The sequence below is a fragment of the Petaurus breviceps genome, unplaced genomic scaffold (genome assembly GCF_028583685.1).
Source record: "Petaurus breviceps papuanus isolate PSGF00001 unplaced genomic scaffold, PetGlider_PUasm1.0 38, whole genome shotgun sequence".
NCBI lineage: Eukaryota > Metazoa > Chordata > Mammalia > Diprotodontia > Petauridae > Petaurus > Petaurus breviceps.
In genome coordinates, this window is record NW_027186304.1 from 11,700,279 (window position 1) to 11,706,509 (window position 6,231).

Here is a 6,231-nt window from a genome sequence, read left to right on the forward strand (position 1 = left end):
TGATGATAATGATGATGATAATGTATATGTATATATACTTATAGAGATAAATAGATATATCTTTAATTTTTGCATAACATGTTGTATACTTTATTTCATTTGATCTTCACAACAAACCAATGAAGTAGATGTCATTATCCAGATAAGGAAACTGAGTCTCACAGAGATTAAGTGACCTCTCCATATATAAATAGTTACTAAAGGTTAGAGGTAAAATTCAAAGCCATATCCTCCTGTCAAAAATTCTAGGGCAATTTTCATTCTACCATATTACTGTGACACATTTGGGCTTCAGTTAATTAAATTTATGCACCAGCAAACCCTTGCCTCACACAGCATTAATATTAAGATTTTGTTCTGATGGTTTCTATTTGCCTGTTAAAAGAAAGCTAGCTGCTAGATACACCTCAGAGATATATGATGCACATGTATGAAGGGAGAAAACTGAATCAAAGGCTGGGATTTCACTGAGAGGGAGTAAAATAAAAATAATTTTAAAAAAGAGATCATTAGTAAGCCAGTAAAGAAAAGCAAGAACAAAAGGGCACGAAACATTAGATCCAACAGTATCTGATCATTAAATGAATAAGCTTTCTAAAGATATAAACAATTTGTTTGGGAGGGAGAAATAAAAGATGTATACAAAAAAAAAATACAAAACAAAACAAAACCAGACTAAAAAAGCCAGAAGGCAGAGCCAGATTAATTGGATTCAGAGAGAAAAATCACAAGGCTGTCACATTCATCCAAGGGAACAAAATTATATTTTAGTGTGAGATGGGGTGAAGGAGAGAAATGTATTATAGCAATAAAAGAGGGTCAGTATGTCAGTACCATTCCTTCAAATGACATGGAATAGATATCACTCCAATTTAAGTGAAGTATCACTCATAGCCTTAGCAAGGGACTATTTGGAGATTTCCATTGCCTTTAAGCAATAAAATTTCAGCGTCTAAAAGGAGCATTTGCTAAAAGAGTTATTACAAAACAGTACAAGAACCTAACAAGATTCAAACATTCATTAATATGTCAGTATACTGTCCCCACAATGGCATACCTTTCATATGCTAGGAAGTTGTTATGGGGATGAAGAGAAGTAAGGCTGAAGATCAAACAGGATTTACAAGGGGAAAGTGAGAGGGAGGAATTACGGCATAAACCCACCTTGTAAAAAGTAAGGAAATCAAATCAAATACATTCCAAAAATGATCTCTGTTAGACACCACAATGCTTTTGGTAAACATCCATCTTCTCTCTTAAACCATTTGATAGAACTACTCAATTTGATGACACATAAGCTTTCACAGATCATTACCAGATTCAAAAATTGCTTCTTTCATTATCATTTACTTAAGGATTATTTTTAGGCAGCTAGGTGGCAAAGTGGATAGAGTCCAGGACCTGGAGATAGAAAGATCTGAGTTAAAATCTATCTCGAACACTTACTAGGGGTATGACCCTGGACAAATCATTTATCACCTGTTTGCCCCAGTTTTCTCATCTGTAAAATGGGGATACTAATAACACTTACCTCCCAGGGTTGCTGTGAGGATAAAATGAGATAATACCGCAATTATAAAGTATTTAGCATGGTGTCTGGTACACTGTAATCAGTATTTAAAAGTTAGCTCATAATAACTATATTATGTGAAGTCTTCTTACAAGGAAAGCTTTTCTAAGCAAGGGAACAGGTTGTTTGTGTTCATTTGAATGTTTTTAAATTAATATCATGAACTAATGCCTTTTAGAATAATAGTTATACAGTAGAACCTAAGTTTATGAATTTAATTCCTTCCTAGAGTCTGTTCATCATGTGATTTGTTTGTATTGCAAAGAGAATTTTCCTATAGGAAATAATGTAAAATCAGATATCAGTTCCACATTCCCAAACATATTAATATAAAACAAACTATTTATAATTTTAAGTAATGTTTTTGTCCTTAATTCACCTGAAATGCAATAGCAATGATTAGTAAACTATATAAACCAAACATAAAACAAATTAACCTATACTTTACCTTTGAGAAAAGTTGTGGCTGTTATGAGGGAGAGAAAGGGGGGAGGGGTTGGGGGTAGGGGGAGGTAGGGTAGGGAACTGAAGGGCTTATGGAGTGGGTCTAAGGATCAGTCAGAGGCTGTGGATAGGACTGGGGGGAGGGAGAAGGAATTCTTTTTTTGTTGCTATCACTCACTAACACCTCCAATGGGAATGACCTGGGATGCCCAACAGTCCCTTCCCCTAGGTCCCTGGTGTTCAAAGTCCCCCTACACTTCCTTATGGGGTACAGACTCTGGGAACCCCCTTGAACTTTCCTTGAATCATTCCACCTGATGAGAAATTTGTCTGAGGCTATAAATCTTTCATTATCACTAGACCCAAATCTCAATTACTACAATACCCCTCCATTGTCCAGCTGCTTCTCACCCTTTATCCTCCCAAAATAGCTATACCCAAGTCTGTTACTCTTAAACTAGTCTAGCCCTCTCCATTGTCTTTCGTCTCCAGGTAGTCTCCAGCTATTTCCCACCCTTAATCTCTCATTACTGGAATCTGACATCATTTTACTCCTCCTGAAGAACCTTCCCAAACTCCTCCTCTAGACTAACCCTACATTCCTCCCACAGCTTTTCTGTATATAAGACCCCATCTTGTCTGCATGAGGAGGCTGGAGAATTATCTAGCTCAGACTTACTCTGTGTCAGATGATTCTGGCCCACTTGTCCAATGCAAGCATCACAGACACTGAAGCTCTGTGATAGTAATGTCATTTAAAGATTCCCCTGTATTGGCTTGGTTTTTCAAATTGATTGTGTTAAAACCCAGAGCTTGTTAATCCCACCTGTGGGATGGACTTGATGTGAAAAGAAAGTCCTGAACTGGGAGGAGCTGGTGACATAGATTTGGAGAGACACAAGAGAGAGGCAGAAGGACTTTTTGGAAGCAGCACCCATGTGGAGGCAGAGAGAGAGACTGAGAAGGATTGCTGGGGCCACTTTGAATCGCCCTGGACTTTTGAGACCTGCCCCCTGAGCTGCCAAGGACTGAGGAGACATGGCTGTTTTGCTGGTACTTTGTCTGTCTGTTTTGATGTTGTTTTGCCAGATTTGTCCACTGGTGAAAGACAGTCCTGTTGTTGAAGAAGTCCTGGAACCTGGCTTTTGGCTAAGAAGCCCTGACACTGTCCTGCAGACAGAGAGTGAATACTGTCCACTGGTGAAGGACAGTGCTATTGTTGCAGGGGTCTGGAGACTGTCCTGCAGACAGAATGAATACTGTCCACTGGTGAAGGACAGTGCTGTTGTTGCAGGGGTCTGGGAACCTTTCTGTTGGTTCAGAAGCCCTGAAGGAGGATTTTCTGGTTGTATGTTTACAGAAATCCTGGGAGAGGGTTTTGCTAATGTTTTCAGGGGTTCTAGGACTGTTCTACAGACAGAGGATGAATTGATGAAGGGACTGGCAATGTATCTTGTGGCCTTGCTAAGCCTTGTCTCCCCAGGAACTAAGATTGCTGAGAACTTGCCTCATGTCAAGATGAAGAAAAGACCTCCATTTGGGTATTAAGTGCTGTGTTTAAACTTGATGTAACTCTGGGGTAGATTCAATTGAGATCCAGGGGTGGGGAACTTTTGACCTTTTGGTGCTCTGTGATTGACAAATGAAGGTACTTTACTTATGTTTGGAAACTAATCTCCATTTGAGAAGAGGGGCTTTGTGGTGGACTAAATGAAGGTACAGCCTAGGGGTGGAGTAGTATTTAGACCAGGGACTTTGTAATTGATTGAATGATTGGAAGGTCCTGGGGTGGGGTAGTCCTTGGAGATTATTTAATCACATTTAGTAAATGCTGTATTTGGAATGATGTCATGTTTTGATTTTCTCTGTTCTTGGTTGGTCACTGAATAAAATGGAGAGCACCTATGCTGGTATTTTGAACTTGGGAAGTTGCCTTTCCTTGGCATTACATTACAGGCTCCTTAAGAGTCTACCCATTATGGAGAATCTTTCATAAACTTTCCTTTACTTTGTCTGAGAGAAGACTTGAGACGTATTCATCTGGCAGGACCTGGGGTGTCGGTATTTTGGGGTCTCAAGAACCCCTAAACCTTAAACTTCATCATTTGTACCCTCGAGGCTGTAGGTATAGGCAGGAGTCACCTACAATCTCAAGCCACTGAGTCTGAGTAGCAAGTGTGAAACTAAAAGGGGGGGGGTCTTGCTCTACTTCACCACCCTGCTGCAGACCCTGACCAAGCAGGACACCATACTCAAAGCTCTTTTCAGTGACTGTATGGAGGTGCTCATAGACTCCAAAAACTGGTTGCTGATTGACAGGAGTGGTCATCATTTTGGAACAATCCTCAACTACCTTCAGGATGGAACAGTGGGCCATTGAGAGCTGGGTGAGGCATGATACCAATTAGGGCAGGGGTAACTGAGGATTGCCAGTTGTCTCTACAGTAAAAAAGTGAGAACCTTTCCCTACTCTGCCCTATTCCTATGGTGACATCTCCACTGGAAGAGGAACAGCTTCTAGCCAGTACCTCTAAGCTAGCGGTGAAGTAAACATAAGGTTCACGGCAAATATTTGTTCATCCTGTGTAGCAGCAAGCACCCCAGCATCCCCAGAGTGGTTGCCAACACAGGTTCTTAGATCTGCTTTTCTAAAGGAAAGCAACCCAAAATGGGTTAGCAATCTTGCTTTACTCCAAGTATCATTTACCTAGTTCAGGGGAAAAAGTCAGCACCCAGAACTTCAGAGTATACAGACAGGTTATAAGCAGAAGTTATAACACAGAGAAACATTTCAAGCAGACAGGCCTCCAAATGTCCAACCATTACATCCATACCTAGTCAGTTACCAGAGAGGGAAGCATCAACATCTGGGTTTTTCAAAGCCGGGGGGCTCTCAACGGCTTCCCAGAGTCTTGTCTGGTCAAATCACACAACGCTTCTGAAAGTGAGCCCCAAAAGAAAGCCTCACATCAGGATTTTTATAGCCTTCTCCTGTCTCAGAGAATGTAACAACCCTCTTGACCCACTGCCCAATCACAAAGTATCTCCTGAAAAACAAGCCTCTCACCACAGGCTCCAGGTGCATTTAAGCCTATTAAATGGCCTAGGGGAAGGGAAGATCTTAAAACTTTACATTCCTATAACATCCTTCAAGACAAATTTTGCAAAAACAAATATTGTTCTTCCTTCAGTGAAGCATAAGAAAACCATGTTACTCATAAATAAAGGTTCTACTATATAGTGGTTATCCATCAAATGTTGAATAACAGTAATAGATACCTCCTTGTTTGCATGTGTTTGTGTGTATGTGTGAAAATGGGAAATAACCACAAAATAAACATAATATCAAAAGGTTAAGGTGAATGTTACATATAAGATAGCTTTTACATGGAATGTCATAATGAAATAATTTATCACCTGGTGATCAACATGCTTTTATTTACCTGTCTTGGACCTCATAAAGCATATATAATTTCTTTTTTAAACTATGCTCAAAATCTTTCCAAAATGTTAGAACTGTCACAACTTATGTTCTATTGATATAGCCTTTAGGAAATCAAGATTATTTTGATGAGATTATTTTCAATAAAGAGTACTTTGTGACAATAAAGACCAGTTTTTTTAAGTCCTAGAAACTGATATAAGAAGAAACAATAATGAATATTAGAAGGCTATACACCAAAGGGGGGAAAATCCTAACAAATAATAAATAAATAATAGTTGAGAAAGAGAAAAGTTTAGCTTTCATCAATATTGGTGAAAACATCTATTAATATGTGCATGTACATATATAGCTTGCAAATTATGCTGACAATATATTGTCATTTAGAATTGAAAAGTGCCTAGTAGAAGTGGAACAGGAATATACTAATTTATGTGAATAAGAATAAGATTTTTTAAATTTCCTATTAGTTTGTAGTCCAGTTAAGAAGAAATGCTTTAGGATAAATTTGGAATATACTCAGAAGTTATTTAAAAAAAATAACAGAGTAAAAAAGGAAGGAAGGAAGGAAGGAAGGAAAGAAAGAAAGAAAGAAAGAAAGAAAGAGAGAGAGAGAGAGAGAGAGAGAGAGAGAGAGAAAGAAAGAAAGAAAGAAAGAAAGAAAGAAAGAGAGAAAGAGAGAAAGAAAGAAAGAAAGAAAGAAAGAAAGAAAGAAAGAAAGAAAGAAAGAAAGAAAGAAAGAAAGAAAGAAAGAAAGAAAGAAAGAAAGAAAGAA